Source organism: Rhinopithecus bieti, unplaced genomic scaffold (assembly GCF_001698545.2).
Source record: "Rhinopithecus bieti isolate Rb0 unplaced genomic scaffold, ASM169854v2 scaffold_32422, whole genome shotgun sequence".
NCBI lineage: Eukaryota > Metazoa > Chordata > Mammalia > Primates > Cercopithecidae > Rhinopithecus > Rhinopithecus bieti.
The window spans coordinates 1,861,769-1,888,297 of NW_016814631.1; the positions used below are offsets into that span (position 1 = coordinate 1,861,769).

Sequence of the window (26,529 nt, forward strand, 5' to 3'; positions counted from 1 at the left end):
AAATCAAGGAGGAATGAGTAAGCGAACAGCTGAATGACACCTATGGGCCAATCCTCTGTTTTGTTGATTTTTTTTTTTTTCTTTATTATGGTCATCAGTGATCTGATGTCAGGGCATATTGTGGAAGTGAAGCAGCCCAAATCCTGTCTTCTCAGAGTGAAATCCTCTAGAAAGTTATGACTTAGTCATTTTTAAGAAAATGCTGCTTTCGGTGGATATCTGTAGTAATACTCAGTCCAGTGGTGCTGGAAACACTGATGCTGAAGAATATTGATTTTTTTAGAAACTTCATTAAAATTTTATTTTAAGCTTTACAAAATCAGATCATAATAGGAGACTACAAGAAAGTCTACGAAGTGACTCATGATAAAAAATATATTAGAAAAAAGGGGTTTAATTATAGTTTATAAACTATTGATGTTACATTATGGTTGGTTTTACATAGCCAATAGACTCTTCATGATTTTGATGAAAACTTTATCTTCTAGACCTAAGATCTTTTAAATTATGCTATTATCAGCTAATCAATTAATTCAATTTTATAGTAAAAGTGTTACAGAACCAGTCTTAGGAAAATGGTATAAAAGTAAATGAAGTTGGTCTTCAGTGCCCTCTCCAGCCATAATCTTGTAACTTACATGGTAAGTGTTCATACTATGCACATCTTTGTAGGTATTGGAACAGGAGGTATGTGTGTAGGGGGCAGAGAATATGAGTAAAGGGACGATGAGAATTTTGAAAATGGAAGCAAAAGTGCAGATCAAGCAGTTGCTACCTTGTATAATTATGGCATTGATGAAACTGCCCCAAGTTCCCTCTTTACAATCCACTAAAATGTTACTGGATGGAAAATCAAAGTACCATATATATGCTTTAGTTTGGGAATGATTATTTTGGTGTTAATGATTCCACGGTTGATAACAGACTTGTTCTCTACCTGTAGATGCATTCGTATTTTCTCATCTCTAAAGTTCCATTTTACAAAGCACCTCACAATATACTTATTTTTTCTGTCACTATCCAGGTGAACTAAATCACATTCATATAATTAGTTCTTTACTGTCTATTCAAGGTAGAGATATGTATTGTGTGTTTGTATGTTAGGCAAAAGAAATGGGCCTTCTAGATGTTCTGACTTTTACCTTCTTTCCTTGCTTAGTTACTCTCATTACTAAGGCTTCCAGTCCTTTTAGCCTTTGTTTTTATATCACGTTAAATTAGACACCAATGAAACTAGATAACTTTGGATCTCCTTAAGGCATCTGAAGGCCATGAGTGCATGATGACCAAACACCAGAATTTGGGGACAGACTGTCTAGATTTGAATCTTGACAATGCTTCTTCCTAGCAGCATGACCTTGGACAGGCTACTTAACTAAGACTCAGTTTCCTCATCTGTAAAATGAATACAGTCATATTACCTACCTCATAGGCTAGTCATGAGGATCAATAACATACTGTATATAAAATAACATATGTAAGTGCCTAGGATAAGTGAGGAGCTAGATGGTTGTTAAGTACTAACTGCAGTGCCAGGAATTTCATAGGAAGCCATAACAGCTACACATGTGTGCCTTCATAAGCCAGAAACGCTTATTCAGTGAATTGTCAACTACTTATTAAACATGTCCTCTGAACATAGGACTGTGCTAAGCTCAGCTCAGGATTTGAATTGAACCTTGAAGTTTCATTAAGTAGGATTAGTTAAGTGGAGAGAAAGAATGATCCATGTTGTTCAGTATGGTAGGTGGCCTCTAGCTAAGTGTGGCTACTCAGCACTCAAAATGTGGCCCATCTGCATTAAACTATGCTGCCAGCGTAGAATACACAGCTGATTTTAGAAACTTAATGCAAAAGGAGAAAATGTAAAATATCTCATTAATAATTTTATATGGATTATATGTCAGACTGATATAGTTTTGGATATATTGTATTAAATGAAATATATTATGACAATTTATTTTACTTATTTCTTTTTACTTTTTAAAAAGATGACTGGTAGAAAATTTAAAATGGCATATGTGGCTTCTATTGAATTTCTAGTAGGCAGCACTGTTTTAGATGGCGCAGCTCATCCATCATTAAAAAGAACACAGAGGCGCAGGGAGTGAGCACGGTTTGTGGACTCACACAGCTTACAGTCTAGGGTTTGTGGACTCTCACAGCATAACCCAGTTATGACAGGGTTCGTAACCTGTGGGGTTTGAGCTCATCCGTATCATTTGCACTCAGTGGTGGAAGTTGGAGGCAGGATAGTAGCAACAGTGACTGTCACCCAACGAAAGCCCGCCTGCACAACAGAAGAATTTTCCTAACGAGTTTAGAGAACTTAACAGCAAGTTTTGTTTGTCTTCTGCAAAATTGGATATCAAAATAGTAAAATCAGGGTAAAACTGTTCACTGCTCCTTCTGTAATCTTCAGAGCTTCTTTGTTCAGAGAAAAATTTCTTGCACTGGTTTGTATAATATTTTGGCCAATATAGTTGAGACATATTTTGTAGTACTTTGTTGAAATAATATCAGATGTGAAATAAGCCAGAGTATAGAGGACTTGAAACAAGAATTAAAAAGGCACACTTTAAAGCTTTTAGCCTTGTCAAGAAATAGTTATTTTGACTTTCAGATAGATAGCTTTTGAGCCTGCCAAGTAAAGGAAACGAAATTTAAACTATCTACCAGAGCTTTATTTTTCTTCTCATACATGCCAAATTTGAAGTGGCTGTTCTGCCTTCCAGTGAAGAGCATGCTCTCATAGTGTTCCAGGTCTGCACAGTGGGTGCTTTCCATGCACTCTTTCCACACAAAGCCAAAACCATACAATATCTTGCACCTTCATTTTTGGAAATAGAGAAAGGAAGGGTGGAAAGAAGGGTAGAAAGAAGAAAGTGGCCATTATCGAACTTCTTGTATGTGCCAGGTCCTGTGCTAGACATCAGCATGTGCCACTAAGGAGGTATGGGATGGGCTAGAACTCCCTGGTAAATAATTTAAGGTGTGAAACTAACAAATATCATCCCAGGACATCTGTGACAGTATGGCACACCCCAGACTCTGCATCAACCCCTAATCTAGACTGAAACCACATAGTGTTTACCTTAAGGGTTCTTTCTGCCCATTTTGTATGTCTGACTCATGGAGTGGCCTGAAATCTGCATATGCCGTTAAGAGCACTCTATGGGGTGGAGTGTGGCCCAGTCACTCTGCTGAGGTGTGTTGGCTTGCCTTTTGATGAGGATGCAGAGCTCATATTTGTGGCCTACTCATCGTTTCCTTCCAAGCTTGTATCACTTTTTATCATTGCTAGGTTTTCCTTCTGGAAAATTATCTTTAATTCATGAATTCATAATGGAAAGTATGGAGACACTTGAACACTTCCCATCCAGATCTGATTTTTGAAGACTACTGGACTTATACATGAACAAGGGAAAACACATCAGATGGACCCATTTCTCTTTGCTCTGAGCAAAGGCTTGTAGAGAAAAGTTGTAAGGAAAACACCACCCCGTACTCAAGGAAAATATGAACCCTTCAAAAATGTACAGAAAGGGAGTTTCAACTTTTCTAGAATGTTCCCAGCAATTTGAAATTGGTTTAAGTGGGACAAATCAAAGCAAATAACCTTTGCTTGTCAATAGGTTATAGTGCTTTGCAACATCTGGGAAAAGAATGCCCCTTCATTAATTGAATTGAATATGCAGTGAATAAGTAATGATAACATTATGATCAGCAACCTAGATCTGTACATAAAATGCCATGTTCTTTGAAAGAGAGTTTTGTGCTGTATATGTACCAATTGTTTTCATACTCTGAAAACAGTAATTCATACCAAAAACTTAATTACCCATGTGCACTGTAACTATGCCAACCACATTAAACCCGGATTTTTAAAAAGTTCACACCCCCCTTCTCTTTAGATAAATCCTAACTGGAAATAAAGTAGCATTTTTGTTTTGCTTTGCCCTGAATTGTGCTGCTGAGTGATATTAACTGGTTATTTACTAGATTTCTATCCTATACTATTTATCCCATCCTGACAATGCAGGCTGGGTCTTTACAATAAATGGGAAAGAAATAAGGGATGAAAATTCATTCAACTTGCAATGTAATGTGTGGCACCACATACTGGAGCCCCAAAGTATCACAACTATTCCTCCTGTAGCTTTAGGACACGCTTTGCAAAATTGGAGCTGCCTTATTGGAAAGCCTACATGTTTGTCTATGGAACATAAACATAGCCTCAGACTAGCATCTTATTTGAAGAAGTGTGGTTATAAAGTGGATAGCCATCACTTTAATTGTCAATTTAATATGCATCAAGTGTTTTCTTGGATATCAGTTGTATTCTCTTACAATTTAATTTTGATTTGTTGAGAACAACTTTCCCTGTGCCAGGTAGTTACTGAATTGTTCATGTACTTTATCTCATTTAGTCCTTGCCGAAGCCTGTGAGCTTGTTTCTCTTGCTTTGCAAATAACGAAACTGATATTTAGAGAAACTGAATGACTTGACCAAACGAAATGAAAGTGAGGACTCAAGTCTAGGTCGGTTGACTCCAAGTCTGGTGTTAGGCACGTTGACTTTCCAGTATTCCAGGAGTCTATGCTGAAGGATGGAGAAAAGAATGCCCCAGATTGTAGTAAAGAAAAGCAAACAGTGCCAGAGTTTCCTATACAATCATCTTTTTAGAAATTAGAAACATTATATTTGTGATCTCTAAAGAATATAATTGAGCCACAGCTCCATGATGCAGTCCATTTCCAATGAGCACTTGGAAGAGCCACACCAGTGATGACCATCTCCAATATGCAATGATGCAAAATCCTAGGTCCTATCTCCAGCCTAAGAACCCTGTACCATGGAGGCAGACATTCATCCCCAGGAGCTGGCATTTTATGGCCTGAGTATATATACTAGGTCTCTACTGCTTGTCATTTTACAGGCTCCTTATAGACCATATATTCTGTGATTGGAATCCCTTGGTGTCAGCTGCTCCCGAACTCTTTACATGAGCAGCTATGAGATGGCAGTAGTGCATTTTATGCTCTCAAGTGCATCATTTTTTAAATATATCACAGCCTCAATCTTGCCTAAGCTAGGCATAGTAACAAATCTGCTGTCTTCCTGTACTGCTAAAGGCAGACCCAGAGAAAGTATTATATATAGTTCACTTTTATTCACTTGGCTTAGCTCTTAGTGATATCAGAGCTACTGAGCTCCTATTTCAAAGTAACTTATGGGTGGCTGTGTTCTTCTGGAGCTTCAGAGGGGCACAGGACCGCTCTAAATTCTGTTAGCTAAAGTGCCTGGTGACCTCACAACTGAACTGAATTATGTTCTGATGCTTTTTGCCAGTCTTTAAGTACTCATGAATTAAACCACACCTACTTTAGGATGAAACTTCAAATGGAAACATCAGTGATTCTCCTACCTTTACCAGTTTTAGATACTGATCCATCAGTATCTAAATTTCTTGATTAGTAAATGACAGATGGTATTGGTGAGTCTTCCCAGCTGTGGTCATTGATATTTAACACATATTCTGTACAATACATTACAGGTTACAGAATGGTATGTTAGGCCACCTGCCACTGAAATGGCAATTGATGATCTTTTTCTCTTCAGTTTTTCATTAGTGTCGTCAGAAGAACATTTCACCTTCATTTTAAAACACAGATGAAAGATTCACCATGTTGAGTTAGAGAGTGTTTTGGGAGTGTGAATCAACTGTATTTTTAATATTATTTGATGTTTATTCAAGTTTAATAAATGTCAGGATACATATATACATATATGCTGATACAGGTTTATCAGAAATACTATATATACTTAAATATATAATATTTTCAAATATAATATATAAATTTTATTTATTAGTTCTGTTTGAATTATATTTTACTTTGTATATTTGTATTTTTACTTACAGATATTTAGTGCTTAACATTTTATATTATGAGAAGTCTAGTTAAGAGACATATTTTCTTCTAAAGTTCTTGTATCTTGTAGGTGAATATAGTGATTGTCCCTCAAAACTAAACTATTTCAAAGAACTGAAGGATTGGCTCATAAATCTTCCAGCATGTCTTTGGTTGCATGATGAAGGTTGGAAACATAATATTCAGACAAGGGTTATACTTCCCAAAAAAATGATCAAAAAGCACTTCTGTATTTAGCCTTAAAAAGGAAGGAAGTGCTGGCATATGCTACAATATGGATGAACCTAGAGGACATTGTGTTGTGTGAAATAGGTCAGACACAAAAGGGCAAATATTGTGTGATTTCATTCCACTTATATGAGGTGTCTTGAGAAGACAAATTCATAGAGGCAAAACATAGAATGGTGGGTATCAAGGGCTGGGGGAAGTGGACATAGGGAGTTAGTGCTTAGTGAGTATGAGGTGTTTGGGATATTAGTTCTAGTAAAAATTCTGGAGTTAGTGGTGATGGTCACACAGCATTGTGAATGTGCTTGATGCCACTGACTTGTACAGAGATGCAAAAATGAGAATACGTGTTTATGAGAAAGCATTTTTTTTTGTACTGAAATCCTCTAAGGAAAGTTACAGTGATTCTATTTTCTTGGCCAAAGTTCCAAAATAAAAAGAGGTTAAGTAACCTCAAGATCACTCAGTAAATAAATGGAAGAGCTAAAAATGGAACGGAGGGTTTCCCGACTCTCTCTTGATGAACACGCGAGCATCCTTCTCTGCAGCAGTGAGGTTGGCAGCATGCATGAGGGATTGGCAGGCAGAAGAGAATCTTCCATGTCTTAAAATAGTTGCGGAGTTCTAAAAACTTATCATGGCAAAGCAAACTCTGTTACAAATGCTGACTCCTCATCCCAGCTCTAGCACTCTCTACTAAGGAAACTAAGGAAATGAAGGAAGTAGATGTCCTTTGAATAGCCACATTTTCATATCCTGATGAATTCCTGCTATGTACTTAATTGTTTGGGTAATTTTTAGCATTGCTTTTCCTCTTTTTTTTTTTTTTTTAAATAGCATCTGTCAAGTTTGCTAGAACATTTTCGGTGCCAAGGAAATTAATAGAAATTTTAAAATCAATTTCAACAAACATATTACTCTTCAATTTGCTTTAAAAGGCACATACATTAATTGAAGTTCTTTAGACACCTACTCAAAGTTATAAGTATAATAATTATACTTCCATGAAAAAATGAGAGCTCAGTACTGTCAAGGATAAACACAGCTGGACATTCATTGAAGCAGTGAAAACAGATTTTATTCAGTAACCACTGACAGTCGGGGACAGAAAGGAGCTCCATTCTGATTTGCGCAGAGGTGACTGGGCCTTCGAAAGGGAGAAAGAGGGAGTGGGAAGTGGGAATGAGCCCGGGCTCAAGAGTCAGAGAAGAGAAAAATTACAAAGTTGGTCAGTGTAAATGCAATTAAGGCAGCTGTGCCCCCTAGCTGTCAATTATCTAAGTTAGGATTCTGTCCTTCCACCAGGACTGGGAAACAGAGGCTCTAGCCTTCCTAATAATTACATTTCAAAAGAATGGCTTTCAGGTACTTGAGAAAGGCACTCTGAAGGTTTGATGGATACATATAGATCTCAGAGGGACAGAAGAAGGATTCACAATTCGTAGTCCTTTTCAGTAAATGCTCTAAAAAAGAGTGGTCAGGGGCCTATGGTCAGGTGTAGGCTAGAATGAACTGTAAATTCTTCTGACAGCCTTGAACTTTTGCAAACAAGAGCTCGAAAGGGGACTGGATCATCCCAGGATGCAGCCTTAGGTTACTAGACTTCTCTTAGTGCAGAGGTGTGAATGGAATGTTCGTGTCGAGAGTTTCTGCAGTTCTCGGTACCCTTGATGTTATGTCTTTATAGGAAAGAATATAGTGTCAGATGTCAGATGCAGAGATGACAGCAAAAAGTTTGATTTTAAGCTGTGCTTTAGGTCTTCTGTGTCACATTAGATATGAGAATCATGAGTGAGGTTTGACTTTTGATTAACACTTTGTCTATGGTTGCCTGTGTTTGGAAGAAAGTATCAGTGGTTCACTGACCTCAAGGGATTCTCCCAGCCTCCTGAGTAGCTGAAACTGCAGGCATGTACCACGCATGCCAAGCTAATTTTTTATTTTTATTTTTTGTAGATACAGGGTCTATGTTGCCTAGGCTGGTCGTGAACCCCTGGGCTCAAGCCATCCTCCTGCCTCAGCCTCCCTAAGTGCTGGGATTACAGGCGTGAGCCACCACACCTGGCCTTTTTTTTTTTTTTTTTTTTTCAAAATATAAATTAATAGTTTGAGTAAAATATTAACAAATTTATATTAATGAATGGGTGTTTGGTAATATATCCAGTTTTGCCTTGTTTTAGTTCACAAGCCAGAATTTCCCCCACTTAAGTAGGATATAAGATTTATTCGCCTAGTTGGAAAAATCTATATTGAATAATGCATATCAGAAAAAAGGACAGAAATTATAATTCAGAAATGACATCCTGTCTAAATAGTTTTATAAACAGATAGAAAACTATATTATTCACCAGATCAAATAGTAATACCAGAGGATTAATAGACAATATCTATAAAATAGGCACTACTTTGTAAGAAATATGTTTGCTACTGAATTAATCTGACATTGTCCTCCCTGTGAAATTTTACATTGTGGAAGTTTTATTTGTTTTTTTTCTTGGATTGCATACTTTTCTCATCTTTACAGATATGTGCATAATACAAAACCATGCCTTCTGTGTTTTTCTATTAAAGATATTTTTATTGTCTCCTTTTAAAATAGGATGTTTTCATTATATCTAATAGCTTAAGAAAATACTTTTTCTACTATTCCTCTGTATTTTACAGAATGGAATAAATTGTGCTTTTTTGACATCTTCTCACTCATAGTTTTCAGAACTTTTTCACTTTAGATTTATGGATATGGGTTTCTGTTTTCAAGTTATACATCACTGAGTCTGTCTTTTCACTTGGTCTAAATGTCTCTGTGACAGATACTAGAACACCTCCTATTCACTTAAAGGATTCAATATCATTCAATTTGCAAGGGTGAGATTGGAAAAGGAGTCATGGGCTCTTTGAGTTTCCCACTGAGTATTCAAGGATATAAAAATGGTAACAATAGACACTGGAGACTACTAGAGTAGGGAGGAAGGGAGGAAGAGTTGAAAAACTATTTGGTGCTATGCTCACTACCTGGGTGATGAGATCAACTGTACCCCAAACTTCAGTATCATGCAATATACTCATATTACAAACCTGCATGTGTACCCCCTGAATCTAAAATAAAATGAAAGCTAATTTTAAAAAAAAGTTGATTTCCACTAATCATCAATGAGAATAGGTACTTTCATGATGGGAAGTGTGGGGTCCGAAGTGTTGAGCAGTATATTTTGAGAAATATCCCAGGCCTCTGTCATAGACTAGCTCCCTTTAGAACCCCAGAGAAACCCTAAACATCACGATCTTTTTCTCTTTGTGGAGATTCTGAACAGTCCTAAACATGACATGATGAAGTGATTAATAAGAGAACCACCTGGAATGACTCCAACAGGTGCAACCATTAAATTGCAACCAAAAGGATGACTTTTGCATCTCACTAAACAGATGGTTCTCCTGTGAGTGACAGGTCTGTTCTTAATTAGCTGGTAATAAGAATGCAGTGAACTTGGAAGACCTACCAAAGGGGGCAACAGGGAGGAGTGATCCAGCGTTCCAACTCATTTCATGTCACTATGGATCATAAAGGAATAAAGCACCATTAAAAGGAAAGACAATTATACGGAAAAGCCTGTAAACTAGTCACTTACATAGTTAATTATTTAAATGAAATATGTGTTTGTGGGGAAAAAATAGTTAAGTAACACCGTGTAGCTATTTTATAGCCCTTGCCTAGAAGCTTCTATATATAGCTTGGGTTTGTTTTTACATATCCATTCAACTAATGATTCCAGATTTCTTAACTACCTTATATACTTTTCTAAATTTCCAGCCTGGTACTTTCAATCGCCAGATGCCTCAACTTCATCTTCTTTTTTTTTTTTTTTTTTTTTTTTTTTTGAGACGGAGTCTCGCTCTGTCGCCCGGGCTGGAGTGCAGTGGCCGGATCTCAGCTCACTGCAAGCTCTGCCTCCAGGGTTTACGCCATTCTCCTGCCTCAGCCTCCCGAGTAGCTGGGACTACAGGCGCCCGCCACCTCGCCCGGCTAGTTTTGTTTTTTGTATTTTTTTAGTAGAGACGGGGTTTCACAGTGTTAGCCAGGATAGTCTCGATCTCCTGACCTCGTGATCCTCCCGTCTCGGCCTCCCAAAGTGCTGGGATTACAGGCTTGAGCCACCGCGCCCGGCCAACTTTATCTTCTATCTTCCACTTAGTTGCCACTTTTTTCTAATAGTTCTGCCCCTGCTCACCAGCTCTTATAACGAAAAGAGACAAGAAATGACATTAGAAGAGCTCTGGCTTTGAGTGAGACACTTTCAGTACATTTCATCATTTAATCTTTCCAACAATCTCCATATCACTGATGAAGAAACTAAGATTCAGAGAGGTTAAGTAACTTGCTCAAGATTGTGTTCACAGCATTTATCAGAGCTAAGGGTCACCACCAGGTCTCTCTGATGCCACCTGTACTATTCTCACTCTGCATTCAGCATCCCAAGATCTTGTCACTGACTTAGTCACCCACTGATGAGAGAGTGTGTCTAGTATCTACAAGAGTCTGCTTGGAAAAGAGCAGTTTTAGGATTTATAAGGTGTATGTGTGCATATTTTTAAAAGGACAATCAACGTTTATCATGCTTTTTAAAGAATTAACCTTGCTTTCAATATCCGTAAGCTCTGGTGAAGATTTAGAAATAAATACAAGGAGATAGATGTTGATAGAGGTCCCCCTCCCTAGTGAAAATGACTTTTAATCTCCCCATAGAGACTTGTATTTACTATATGGCAGCCAAGATCTATTTAATAGACGAATACATTTGGAAACCTCCAGATAGCATTGGAGCATTGGAAAATGAATTGTCAAAATTGACATTCATTTTCCAAACCCTAGAATTACCATGTCGCAAGGCTGTGGGTTGCATTGGAAAAAATGTCTTTTCTGTGCTCTGCAGCATTCATTGAGAAAACTTCAGTGAAGAGATTATAGGGAATGAGGAAAAGATTAGGCATAGCCTAATACTTTTCTTTCAATATAAACATGTTTAGAGTGTGTGCATGAGGCATAGTCATATGTCATATTTCATTTTCTGCAAGCCTTATAAAAATAATTATATTAATATCCAATTTCACCTATAGTTGATTAAAGTCATTATTTCTGCTAGTAAATAATTTTCAGTGAGGGCCTAGGGAGGCTATTTGGGCAAAGGAATAATAAACAATTTTCTCTCGGGAATTCTTTCAAAAGTTGCATTTCAATTAAGATGGTGTTGGATAACAAAAGCAGTTGAAGTGGAATTATGAATTTGAAGTACTTACCATCCAACACTAAAACAACTCATTAAACCCCTACTGTTAAAGATTACTTAACATTAGCATCCACAGAGACTTTTTGCCCACCAAAGTCAATGAAGGCAGTGCTGAGCCACACAAACCAGTGATAAAAGGCTCAGCAGTGACTTGGCTAGAGGCCCAGATGTGGTTCATCCACTATAAATTTTACTAGATAATCATAGTCAATTCCAAGTACTTTTTGAAAAATGCTTCTTTTTTTTGTCTTTGGGCACCAGATCTGCATCCAGTCTATCCAATAACCTTACACTATTAGGGAGAAATGTAACATCAGTTTATTGTATCATTTCATGATATAATAACACTGGAAATGAGCATATCAGAAATTAACCCCAAATTTAGTATATGTAACTATATACTCAATCTCTTTATTTGGATATTTAATAGACATCTATAATATCACAAGGGCATGATCCCATTTGCCCCATCCTGGTAAATGATACTACCCAGTGGTTTGAGTCAGAAAAATAATGTCTCCTTGATCCTTCTTTCTATCTGATTCCATATGTCAGCTTCTAAAGTCTATACATTTCACCTCCATAATCTACTTTGACCACTTCTCAATACCTTCCCACCACTAGTCCAAGGCCCAAACTTCATTAGTCCATGCATTGCCCTTGGACAAATTTTTTAAAGGCATCTCTTTCTCAAAGCAAAATCAACTGCTAGAATATTGATATAATATACTCTTTTTCTAAGGAAAACATATCAAACAATTGTAATAAATATACAAGTCCATAATGCTCATGCTTATGCTATAAATGGTACCTCTGGGATTGTCATGCAAAGCCCACAGAATTGTGTATGGCAGCCCTGAGTGAGACCACCCATCATCTGATGTCTAGACTACTGCAAGAGCTATCTACCTGACGTATATCCTCTCTTGCCCTCCTGCCACAGTCAGTGTTTTCCCATGCGGCATCTAGAATGGTCTTTTGAAAATTGTATATCAAATTTTGTCTTTCTCCTGTTAAAAGCCTTCCAATGGCTTCAGTTTATGCTCAAATAGAAAGTAAAATCCAAACTCCTTTCCATGGTCTATAAATCTCACTAAGATCTGGCCTCAGCCTATCTCTCCAGTCTTCCCTCCAAGCTCTCAGGCTGACATTTAATCAGGATGCATTGATAGGGCTTAATGACCGGTACCCTTTCTGACTGACTGGTGCCCTGCCATGCTAGACATTAATATGTTTAGTATGTACTTTGACTCTGCTTGTTTGGCTCTACTCATATGGATTTTGCGGCTCCTGGACATAGCAGGCTTATTTTAATCTGTGTTACTTTCCTAGGGCTACCCTCACAAATTACCACAAACTGAATGGCTCAAAATAACAGGAATTTATTCTCCAAAAGTTGTGGAGACTACAAATCTGCACTCAAGGGGTCAGCAGTGTTGATGCCTTCTAGAGGCAGTGAGTAGGAACCCGTTGCCTGCCTCTCTCCTAGTTTCTGGTGGTTGCCAGCAGTCCTTGGTGTTCCTTGGCTTTTGGCTGCATACCTCCAATCTCTGCCTCTGTCTTCACACGACCTTGTCCCCTCCTCTCTGTGTCTGTATCCCCTTCCCTTCTTTTATAAGAAGAGACTTGTCATTAGATTTAGGGATTAATCAATTCAGGATGACCTTGTTCCCAAATTCATAATTTAATTTCATCCATAAAGATTCTTATTATATTAAGGTCATATTCTGAGGTTCTGCATGAACATATCTCTTGGAAGACCACTGTTAAATCCACTATACTTTGTAGCAACTTTTCATGTAAAATTTCTTCCCTGAATATTTTTCACCTGGCAGGACTGGCATTGTTCCTTTGCTTTATCCCAGGTTCTTCTCAAGGAATAGTTCCTCAGAGAGGCTTTTCCTGAGTGCTGTATCTAAAATAGCTTTCCCTTCTCCCCAGCACTCTTGATTCTTTTATTCAGCCTTTATTTTTATTTTATTTTTTTTCGTGACACTTTGATATCACCTGCCATGTCATTGGGTATTACTTATTTTTTGTTTATTGATTCTTCTCCTGACTATAAGCTCCATGAGGTCAGGAACTTTGTCTGTATCTCATTATTACCTAATGAGGAATCAGTAAACCATGTCCCACTGACCAAACCTGACCTGCCACTGTTTCTATGAAGTTTGATTGGAGTACAGCCAAGCCCATGTGTTTACATATCATCTGTGGCTGCTTCCATGCTGTAACAGCAAAGTTGAATCATCATGACAGAGACCATATAGCCCACAAAGCCTAAAATACATGCTAGCTGGCACTTTACAGAAAGCTACACGTTGATGGCATATGTGTCTGGGTTATGTTATATACTTGTTGAATATTTATTGTAAAGAGTTATTGCTAAGCAGAGAAATTTAATTTGGTTTTAGGGTTAACACTGAAGAGAAAGATATCTGGGTTCTTTTTTTTCTGTTTCTAATTTAGAGCGATTCATAAATGCTAATTTCAGTGGTTAAAAGAGGAAGAGGAAATTCTGTTAAGATTAGAGAATGCACTTTTTAGATCACAAATTGCTTTAAAGAGTATGCCATCTTGTTTAATTTTCATAATGATCCAATTCAGTCAATATTAATGCTTTCTGTTTCACAGGAAGATAAAATGAGGTCACCCAACTAGTAAGGGGCAAAGCCAGGACTCCACTGGGCTCTGACTTCAGGTTTCAGGGTCTTCTTTTTGCTTCTGTTCTACAGCAAATATCATCTTCCAAAGAGAGTAAACACAGATACCTCACTGGGGCCATTTCGTACATCCAACATTTTCTATGAATAAGTTTAAATCATGAAGTATATCTCAGGCTTCTCAAATTATAAGCATTATCTTACATTTTAGCATAAGATGTAAAGATGAAAGGGTGACAGCTATTTCAGAGCATAAACAATGCCATAATTTTTGTACCCCCACAATCTCTAGAAGAGTGCAACATAATACCCAAGGGAGATAACCAATACTTAGTAAATATAATTGTATTCTAATACCCAATACAATATAAAAAGAAGTGCTATCTAAAGGCCTGAGAAACTTAAAATATTTTCTGGAAATCTCAAATGGCCATCTAAACAATAAAATGATAGGTACTTGGGTTTTCTTTAAAATTTAGATTCTTTGTATCATTTACTGCTTTTCAGATTCTTCAAGTATTTGCTTTACTAAAGAAGTGTGAAATAAAAGGCAGTGAACATGGGTATTTTAAAAGCAATTAGTGAACCTGAGAAAAATCTCCTAGAACATGGAAAAGAAAGACAAAGCAGGAAAACTGTGAGAAAAAGATAAAAGATAACTGCTGACGAGGTTACAGGGAAAAGGGAATGCTTATACATAGTGAATGAGTAAATTAGTTCAGCCGCTGTGGAAAGCAGTTTGGCGATTTCCCAAAGAACTTAGAACTACCATTTGAGCAATCCCATTGTTGAGTATATAACCAAAGGAATATGAATCATTTTGCCATAAAGACACTTGCACATGTATGTTCCTCACAGCACTATTCATGATAGACAAGACATGGAATCAATGTAAATGCCCATCAATCGTAGAATGGATAAAGAAAACGTGGTACATATACATCAAAGAATACTACACAGCTATAAAAAAGCATGAGATCGTGTCCTTTGCAGTGGCATGGATGGAGCTGGAGTCCATTATCCTAAGCAAACTAACATAGAAATGGAAAACCAAATACCGCATATTCTTACTTATAAGTGGGAGCTAAACATTGAGAACATATGGACACAAAGAAGAGAACAATAGACATGAGGACCTACTTGAGGGTGGGGGATGGGAGGAGGATGAAGGTTGAAAAACTACTCATTGGGTACTATGGTTGTTACCCGGGAGATCAAATAACCTGTACACCAAAGCCCTATAACCTGCAGTTTACCTATATAACAAACCCTGAACCTAAAATAACAGTTAAAAATAAATAAATGAATAAATAAATAAAAGATCTGGAGGACAGAGCAAAGGATTCAATGTCTATATGGTAAGAGTTTTAGGGAATGACAGGATTAGTGAATGAAGAAGAGACATACGGGTATCTACTACTTTCTAAAGTAAATAGAATGGCTATAAACCAATAGATCTAATAGGTTCCCAGAAAGGAAAGTTAATCAAACAGCAACCAACAAATAGAGTTTTGACCATGATACATTAGGAATTCTGCTGGTATTTGTAAGATTATATAAGGAGTAAAGAAGTATTCATAATAATGATTAAGACTTTGAATAGAAGAGTGGAAATTTCATCAGTCACATTATTCCAAAAGGTGGCATGGATATATCTACCTGAGATTCAGTCCTTTCTTGCTTTTTATTTATTCATCTACTACGTGTGGTTGCTGGGCAGTCAGTGCTAGATGCTGGTTCTACATAGCAGAATATGGCATGTTCCTTGTCCTCAGAGAGTGCATAGTCAGATGAGAGACAATTTCAATAGATGTGGTCCTCAGAAAGGTCAAGAAAGATTTCTTAGTGGTAGAGACTTTCGAGCCACTCAGGAAGGAAGGGACATTATGGGCAGAGAAACCAGTGCATGCCAAAGCACAGAGGCAAAAGAATCCTACTTTAATTCTCAGAGTCCTGAGCTTTTCTCCACTTCTTCACCCTCATACTTTCAGTTTTGCAGCACTGGAACTTTCAGACCAGCTATTTCTTAGGAAAACTGACATCTTCCTTCATTGTTTCAATGATATTTTCCAAATGAAAAAGGGTACAAATTAAGGCAAAAGATTAAAAAGGATAAAGAAAGGAAAGGACAAGTGTCTTAAAGACAAAGCAACTTGCACCTCTGAGAGTGAGCTATCCTCAGAAGTAAGATATTTAGTATGAAATATTTTGTATGTCTATTTCATTCAGAAAGCCCCAAGGCAGAAACCTGTTTACTCTATGGCTTATGCAATGCTGAATTGGCTGTCAACATTCAAGTCATAAATAGTAATAATAATGGCACACAAAAGCCAAGAAATGCAAATGCAAAGGCTTTCATTGTAATGTTAACACTCATCCAAATTGTACGTGTATAATATCTCTCAATATCTGGATAAACTTTCCAGGGCTGTTTTGTTATATGAAAAATGTATAATATAGTCAAGTTATGATTATAATGAGAATCTTAGATTTTCACAATTTGGTCCTTTTCTAAGCCTATGGTTTAAAGCCTTCACATTATATTCACAGGAAGTTTCACATTAAGGAATAGAAGCAGACTGTCTTTTGCATTTGTAGATAACACTTTTCTCCCTGTATAGATATAATAGCACATGCACTGTGGAACCCAGTTTTTTTCAGTAGAGGTCACAGAGTTCCTCAATGGCCATCTCATCAGATCCAGCTTAGGACCAGCAGCTCACTTTCTCATTATCGGGCTACCAGCAAGGAAGCATTGTGTTGCCTGAGACAGAAAGCTGATGGTTCATTTCCATAAACACACATGTGGGATGGAAGTCCCAGCCTCTAACTTGTCACTGGCCACAGGCTCTATTTTGTTAGGGTAGAAACCCACCCAGTATACCTTCAAATTCACTTAACTAAATTGCTTTTAATTCAATTTAATAAATATTGATTGACCTCCTCGGATATTTCTGTGTTTAAAACATATGCTAGGCACAGTGCAAACTACACAGATTGAAGCATAGTTACTACTCCACAAACCCACAGAATTACAATCTGTAGGAATAGTGGTCAATTACACAGAGATTTAGCAAGATAATATACAACTAAAGAAGTATAAAGTACTTTGAGAGTTTGTAGGGAGAAATTACAGGAAAAGATCTGAAGCAAATTCTTAGAAAAGAAACCACTAAAGATAACATTTTAAAGATGGACAGGATTTTTTAAATAAAAATTTATTCAGTTAATAATGTATTAATTTTGAGTAAATGTAGCCCTAGTTATGCAAAAATATACTTTGAGTTTCTAATATCGCCAATTTCAAGATTAGTCTTGTAAAACTCTTACTACATTCATGTTATGGAGAAGTTGTTAAACAGCAACAATTGAAATATCCTCTTGAAACTAGTAAAGGAAGGAAATGGGACATTTATTCATGAAATTCACTTTTAAGGTACATTTATAAAACAGTCTCCTAAGAATTACAATTCTATCCAGTTTCCACTGAGCAATTGTATAATCATTCGACTATAGCACTGAAACTAAATGAGAGGAAATTCAAAATTACTTTGGAAAAGAAACAAAAAAGTTTCTAGGCTTCTGGATCAATAGGAGAGACTTGTTAAATAGTTCCAACAAGAACATTAGACAATATAAAAACAAAATAAGATGTAACCACTCATAAAATTCACATTTATATAACGTATGTCTAAAAACATTCTCCTATGATGATTTTGGGGGTGACACAATTCACACCCATATAAGACAGAGAATTTAAATGATAAATGTTGTGTCTGTCCTGACTGCTCCGCCGATCAGCTCTTCCTCCATCTGTCTCCTTCTCTGTGGACTTCCTATTCCCTGAGACCCAGCAATATTGAAATTAGGCCAATAGTAAACCTACAGTGGCCTCTAAGTGTTCAAATGAAGGGAAGAGTCACTTTTTCTTCGCTGTAAATCAATCACAAACTAGAAATGATTAAGCTTACTGAGTAAGGCATGTCAAAGGCAAGACAGGTTGAAAGCTGGGCCTCTTGAGCCACACAGTCAGCCAAACTGGGAATGCAAACAAAAAGTTCTAGAAGAAAATTAAAAGTGATATTCCAGTCAACACACAAATAATAAGAAAGAGAAACAACTTTATTGCTGATATGTAGAAAGTTTTAGTGGTCTGGACAGAAGATCAAACCAGCCACAACATTTCCTTATACTAAAGCCTAATCCAGAGCAAGGTCCTAACTCTCTACAATTCTATGAAGGCTGAGAGAGGTAAGGAAGCTGTAGAAGGAAGTTTAAAGCTAGCAGAAATTTGTTCATGCTGTTGAAAGAAAGAGGCCATCCTCATATCATCAAAGTGCAAGGTGAAGCAACAAGGGCTGATACAGAAGCTGCAAGTTTTCCAGAACATCTAGCTAAGATCATTGATGAAGGTGGCTACACTAAACAACACATTTGCATTGTAGATGAAATGGCCTTCTGTTGGAAGAAAATGCTATCTAGGACTTTGATAGTTAGAGAGGAGAAGTTGAGGCCTGATTTCAAAGCCTCAAAGAACAGGCTGACACTTGTTAGGGGTTAATATAGCTGGTGACTTTTAAGTTGAAGCCAAAGTTCACTTACCATTCCAAAAACTCTGGGGCTTTAAGCATGATGCTAAATCCTGTCTGCCTTTGCTCCATAAATGGAACAACAAAACCTGGATGACAACATATCTGTTTACAGCATGGTTTACTGAAAATTTTAAGTACACTGTTGAGGCTCACTGCTCAGAAAAAGATTCCTTTCAAAATATTACTGCTAACTGACAATGCACTTGGTCTCTGATGGAGATGTGCAGGGAGATGAATGTTGTTTTCATGCCTATGAACACAACATCATTCATTTTGCAGCCCATGGATTAAGGAGTAATTTTGACTTTCAAGTTTTATTATATAAAAAAATACATTTTATATGGCTATAGCCACCATAGATAGTGATTCCTCTGATGGATCTGTGCAAAGTAAATTGAAAACCTTCTGGAAAAGATTCACCATTCTCGATGCCATTAAGAACATTCATGATTCATGGGAGGAGGTCAAAATATCAACATTAACAGGAATTTGAAATAAGTTGAGGGGTTCAAGACGTCAGTGGAGGAAGTGACTGCAAATGTGGTGGACATAGCAAGAGAACAAAAATGAGAATTGGAGGTTAAAGATGTGACTGAATTGCTGCAATCACATGATTTGTCTTTAATAGATGAGGAGTTGCTTTTTATGGATGAGCAAATAAAGTAGTTTTTTGAGATGTTGGATGTGCTGTGAACATTGTTGAAATGACAACAAATAATTTAGAATATTACTTAAACATAGTTGATAATTCAGCATCAGGGTTTGAAAAGATTAATTCCAATTTTGAAAGTCGTTCTACTGTTGGGTAAAATGCTATCAAACAGCATTGCATGCTACAGAGATGCACACTGAAACTGTGAAATTTCATTGCACGTTGAGATTCATGCCACATTGAAAGTAGAGTCAATGTGGCAAACTTCATTTTTGTCTTATTTTAAGAAATTGTTATAGCCACTCCAACCTTCATAGTCACCACCCTGATCAGTCAGTAGCCATCAACACTGAGGGCAAGATCCTTCGCCAGCAAAAACTCATTGAAGGCTCAGATGATCATTAGCATTTTTTCATAACAAAGTATTTTACATTAAGGCTTGTACATTTTTTATTAGACATAATGCTATTACACACTTAATAGACTATAGTATAGTGTAAACATAACTCTTTTGTACACTGGGAAAACAAGAAATTTGTGTGACTCACTTTAATATAATTTTTACTTTATTGTGGTTATCTGCAACTTAACCTGCAATGTCTCCAAGGTATCCCTGTAGAATTAAATGGACAAAATTAACCTATGGCATTCACATTTAATTAAATACTCTAATTATAAAACATTATACTGAGAATTATAGTTATACCAAGCTTCAGTTTGATCCATTATATAATCACTTAACAGCAATATAACCAATAGAGGAAACATCAAAATTATTTTCATCTTGTGGGGGAAAAGCCTCTTGCTGTGGTTCTAGACTTTCAGAAGGATGCTTGTTAAAGGAGAATGAACTTGGAAGGTGGCTCACTTTTTTCAGGTGGGAAGGTTGAAACTAAAGAAGGTTGCAAGTGTCTGCCAGTGCATGGAGCCCCAGGAAGTGCTTTGGAGTACCCTTGTAGAGGATGAAGTGGTCCGATGAAGGAATCCTGCCTTAGAGTCCTTACCCCATCAGGGTGGCATCTGGTTCACATGGGATGCTGGACCTGACTTCCTGTGCCATCACAACCATATGCTCCTTTTTCCTTGAGGATCTGGCCACCCAGAGGATTCCCTGGTGGTTCTCGCAAGCCCTACCAAATACCTTATTTCAAACATCAGAGACATAAGTATGCCTTTTGGAATGTTTAAATTCTTCCATGATAAATTTTGTCTGATTTCATCTCTCTTTTAAGGTTATTGAGATTTCTCTCAGCTGTCAGAACTCTCAAAGTATCACCATGAACTTCTTTCATGGGAAATAGCTGGCTTTGATAACAGTAATTTACTAGAATTTTTGTGGAACAAATTTTGGCTTGTATTTTATGTGTCCAGTCTTTACATGGATAGCTGATCTTGTCACCAGTTTTGAATAGATTCACCTCTGTTTTTATGAGTTAAACTTGTTATTTATTGGATATTTAATGAAAATTCATTCTTTAATATAGTTCAGAAAGGAGCTAAAGTTTCTCCTGCAGTTTTTGCATCTTCCTTTCTAATGCTTTTCCCTGATTACAGGGACACTTTCTCAGCTTTAAGATTTATAATTTGATCATTAAGTGCATCCATTATTTTGTCTTTTTTAGTTAATTTAGTGTACATTTGGTTGCTTTTTTATTTTCAAATACATTCTTTTCTTGAGATGGAGTCATGCTCCATTGCCCAAGTGGCATGATCTCAGCTCGTGGCAACCTCCGCCTCCCCGGTTCAAGCAATTCTCCTGCCTCAGCCTTCCAAGTAGCTGGAATTACAGGCATCCACCACTGCACCCAGCTAATTTTTGTATTTTTATTATAGACAGGGTTTCACCATGTTGGCCAGGCTGGTCTTGAAACACTCCTGACCTCAGGTGATCTACCTCCCTCAGCCTCCCAAAGTGTTGGGACTACAGGCTGAGCCACTGCGCCTGACCTCAAATACTTTTTTGACTCAGCCATATCAATTGTTTTCTTCAGAACTCCTTTTGATTTCTGTTCTAAGAGGTCTGCATTCTCTGATGCATTTGTTATATCCAATTCCACATGTCCTCACCATTCATATTGTCTTCTTCAAGAATAGCAACCCAGTCTAATCTTTAGCAAGAGATCATCCAGAGACTTTATTTGATGTAGTCATTTAAACTTGTCTCATAGATGCTTTAGGATACTCTGCCATTTTACTCTTTTTAATGTGTTTGTTTCTTTCCATTCTTCATCATTTTATGAAAACCACTTTAACTTCCTTGATGAGTGGAATTTTCATTCACAGCATCTTTTAGTGCTGTCTGAAGTTGTTCTTCATTTCTCTGATATGTTTTGAAGGCTGTTTTAGTTGCAGCTACTTAAAATTGGATGTGTGTTGATGCATCTTCTAAAAACTGAATCTTTCTTGTCATGTCAGGCATCAGCTCAACTTGTTCTAAATGTTTAGATTTCTCTTCTCAAAGACCTGCTCTAAAAATCTCTATTTTAAACCCAAGTAGAGACCTGGAGACTTATAGCTTTTTATTAATGATCTCAGTTTTGTTTTGTCTTTTGTTTTGTTTTGTTTTGTTTTGTTTCTGATACTTTGTTCTTGAGTCTGGCTTCCATTAAAGTTGATTAAAGGCCTCAAATTTCTTTTTCAGAGAGGTTAAGTCTCTCAAGAATTTGTTGTTTTCTCCCTGAAGGGCAGAAATTCCAGCATCCAGTTCTTCATCCTGCTTGCTTAAAGTAAACTTCCAATGATTAAACATCCTACCATGACTATCAGTGCCACCACTCCCATAGCAATCCATGGGCTCTGGGTCTGGTCTCAGGGTTCTGGCAGCACTACTGCCTCCTGGCATTAATCTCCAGGGACAGCACAGTGCAAAGGATCATGACCACCTGTGGCTTCTCCATGGCCCTGACCCTGCTTTTCAGGAACTCAGTGGCCACAACAGATTGTAGAGGGCACTGGGGAGCATGCCACCCAGGACCAAACCAGTATAGGGCAACCAGCACAGGCCTCAGTGGGGGTGGGGAGGGAGGACAGTTTCTCCCAATGTTCTCCACGTAACAAAATACCTAGGTAATGATAATATCGCATGACACTGGGGAATATGAACTGAGGCTACTGGAGGATATGGATGATGACTGGGGCCTCCAGCTACCCCAAGCCCTCAGGCAACTAAGAGCAGCAATGTCACACTATAACCCATTTGGGTTACTGGTTGGACAACACTGTGGTGGAGGATTTCCAGGCCCCTGACCCTAGTCAGTGCTCTTCATTTTCTTGAGTAAATGTTTTATTCTGCAGTCCTGGAGATGTCATCCTACCCACAGAGGTCACAGAAAACTATACTCTCAGTTCTTCCTTGTTCTGTGTCTGGCCTGCCTTGAATAGCAAGGGGAGTGGGACAGGAGGGCTAATGGAGGATTTGGCTTCTTGCACTCATTTTACATTTAACAACAAAAGAAGACGTAAGTGAGATTTTCATAGTCCGTACATTTCAAGAGTGTGCAATTCAACTGTGAGCAAGGAAAGCATGATTTTCAGACTCTTTTTGAATGTGGTGAAATGTTTGATGACATAGAAGTCTTCAGAAAACTGATGATCAGAATGATCATCTTTGATACAGTGGCAGGAGTGCTGGGCCACCTGAGCTCCACCCTAGCATGGAGGCTGTCCCTGGCACATTATACTAACCAACATTTATGGGACACTTCTACATTCCAGGTGGGAACCAATTGCTTTGCTGGGGTTAGTGCATAATAACATTATGAGATAGGTACTTATATTTTTAGTTCTTGTAGGTGGATTAACAAAGGCTTTTAGAGGTTCTATAATCTGTCTAAGGTTTGCACAACTAGTAGATACTTGATTATAACCCATTTTTTTTTTTTTTTTATGATACAAGACATGGAAGACTGAAAGTGAGGAAGTATTCCAAGTAACAAGTAGGGTGCTTTGGTTGACTATGGAATATATGTTGGATATCATCAGAGAATAATGGAAAGGTAATTTGGAATCATTATTTGTGGTAGATCTTGGGTAGCAGTGGTTTTTAAAAAGCTACTTAATTATTCAGGCTGGAGTTTTGCAAACTGCTTCACTAAGCTATGATGTTTCTGACTGTGTGCCATGCTGGGTGTTGGGGTAGAGTATTAGACAGTCATTTGGTTTATAGGCTCACCACTCCCACCCTACTTAAAGCAAAGCATTTCTACTTTTATCTGCATTACAATTTAGTATAACATTCATTTTCAAGAAAGGGTTCTATTGCTTAAGTATAAAAGTTTGACTGCTGTTTGGAACAATGAAAAGTCACTGGAGCTATTTGAGAAGGGAGAGACGTGATACCAGATAAGCTGCAGTAAGGTGCAGATATTTATATAAGATAGATCAGTGTGGAAAGAGCAAAGGTAGGACAATCAAAAAGGATGATATTTACACTGAAAAAATAATAGCTTTCATATTTCTGTATTTTTATTGTTAATTTTATAAACAAAGACCTTAAACATTTTAAAGTATTACTTCCAAAAAGCAACTGCAGTTTGTCTGTTTGTTAGTGTAACATCATTGCCTCTTTCTGAGCCTCTTTCCATAAATAAATGGTCCTCCTCCTTCTTGCTTCAAAGGGAGCCCTGCCTTAAATGAAATTCTCTTTGAAAGCAGATGTCAGGCCATTTTAGCTTTTCAATATGCTCCAGTTTTTTGCTTTAGATTAAAGTAAAACAGGGAATTCATTCTCACTACAGGAATTATGTGATTCACCTAGGCTTTCAAAGCTGTAAGATCCCAGGAGATCAGAATGAGGCTTACCGGTCTTTCTTTGTCCAGTAGATACCCTGTGTCAGCTCAGCTCCTGGCTCTTTTACTCTGCAGCACCCTCCCAGGTGAGGTCCACACTGGTACTCTACGCAGGGCCAGCCCAGGGATTACGTAAAGGTAAAGTGTCAGCATCTGAGGAAGGAAGAGTTTCCTACATTTTGTGCAGGGGTGAATTTGAGTTCAAGCCAGCATGCATTTCTGTGCTTGAGAATAAAGTGCCATAAACACATCCAGAGATAACATTCACAAACACCTGTCACTTCTTCCCCAATAGCTCCAATAGTTTTCATAATCTCTGGTTTGATTAATGGCCTGCTGACAAGGGTCAGCATAAAATGCCACCTCTACCAAATAAAACCCTTTTATGTCACAGACTAGTTCTATAGAATCTGTTATTTCAAAGGAAAGACTACCCTTTCTGATTTGAAATATATAAAGCATCTCTTTCATTTTAACACTGACATACATAACAAATCTTTATTAAGTACTTGTTACATTTCAGACAGTATTCTACATACTAGGGATATAGCAATAAGCAAAACAAAACTCCCTACCCACCCAGTACTGCTTTCCAGTGAAGAGAAATAGACACAGTAAATAAGTAAAACCACAGTGTGTTAGGAAACGTTAACTGCAAATGCATGAGACTAGTTTGGAATCATTAGGGATTGTAAGTTTAAGTAAGGTTATCAGGGAAGACTGTGGAAGCAAACCATGTCGAGATAGGCTAAGGAAACAGCAAAGACAAAAGCCCATGGCAGGAGAATGCCTGCAGTATTACACAGACAGAAAAAGAGCCAGAGAGACTGCAGTGCTGAAAGCCAAGGAAAAGAGCAAAAAAGGCCAAGGGGAAAGGAAGTGGGAAAGAACATCTAGGCCCAGGTAGGCACCAGCATTTACTCCATATCAGCTGGGAAGACACTGGAGGGTATTGACTAGGGGGTGTGTGCTTGCCATAATTTCACTTGATTTTGCATATGACTGCTTGAGGTGATGCACTAATAGGATGAAGAGGAGAGGAAGGAATAGGTAGACATGTGGCATTTGTGATAACCCATACAAGAGGACCACAGTCTTTGCTGGAGGCTTGATAGGAAGTAAATGGATACTGGTATAGGGCTTGACTGGAAAGAAAACAAGGAAGTCTCCAAGGCTTTTTAGCTGCAACTGCTGGGAGGGTGGAGTTGTCATCAACTGAAGTGGGAAATTGCTGGGGAAATTGGATGGGGAGGAAAGAACAGAGCGGACCTGTCACAAACCTGCTGCTTGTCCCTCCTATCCCCATTTAAAAAGTGAAAGAAAATGGTTTAGAACATCCAAATATATGTATACATATGTGTGTGTGTGGGTGTGTGTATGTGTGTGTATATATATATATGAACTTCCCAAATATTTTTAATCAACATTATAAATAATATAATAGAGGTGTATCATCAGAGTATTTGGGGAAAAATCTCTCATTCACCATTATACCCTCAGAACCTAAGGTGGGCCTGGCACAGAACAAGTACTCCATGGGTACGCAGTCACTGAATTCAATCAGATTTCCCAGTGTGGAGACTAACATGTAAGTTTGTTCTTAAATCGTTCCTGTTTTTATGGATATTTACGAATTATAGGGTTGTGTTACTCCCAGCCAAAAACTTAGTTCTATTCAGATGATTGTGTTCTATTCAACTGAAAAACAACCATAGCCCCAGCCAAAACAGACTAGTGGCCTCCCATCAAGCTAATCACTAAACACAGTTAAATTTCCCCACCTAACCAGCTGGCACGCTGTGAAAATAAACTGGTTACCACAGCGAATGAGGGGGGTGGAGTTGTACACACTTGGAGAGGAGGGAACTGGCTCCCCACGTCCCCTGGACAGGGTTTAGCATTGCTTCCCTTCTCTTGTAACTTGCCACAGCTCCACTTCTACGACAAACTATGACTATGTATCTGTTTTTTTTTTTTTAGTAAAATCAGAAAGATGTGTTCCTTTTCGAGATTACTTGACCCTGTGATCTTTTTTAATTGCTTTATGGGAGGCTTCAACTTTCTTTTCTTTACAAACAAAAATAATAATAATGCAGTTAATACAATGAGGTTCTTTATGCAGATGCTTCTGGCAGGCCTCATTTTCTCATCAGAAGTACATACCTGATACCATCTGCCTACATGAGCAAGCTACATTTTCCATTCCTTTTTCATGGTTCTTTCTGATGCTTAAAAGAGGGTAAAAAAGGTCCTCCCACTTTATTTTATATATCTCCCACCTTGAGAAAGTGTGATTTTGCCCATTCTCTAAAACTTAAGGAGAATAATAATGGTCAATATCTATAAAACTTTGAAAAGCACTTTTGAGTACATTATCAAGTGTAATTTTC

The 26,529-nt window shown here is 37.7% G+C and overlaps 1 protein-coding gene across 1 annotated transcript in view; it reads left to right on the plus strand.

The window, feature by feature from the left end:
• The window catches only part of KCNB2 (potassium voltage-gated channel subfamily B member 2), a 413,989-nt gene that overhangs the window by 110,052 nt on the left and 277,408 nt on the right, over positions 1-26,529 (plus strand). The window lies entirely within an intron of this gene.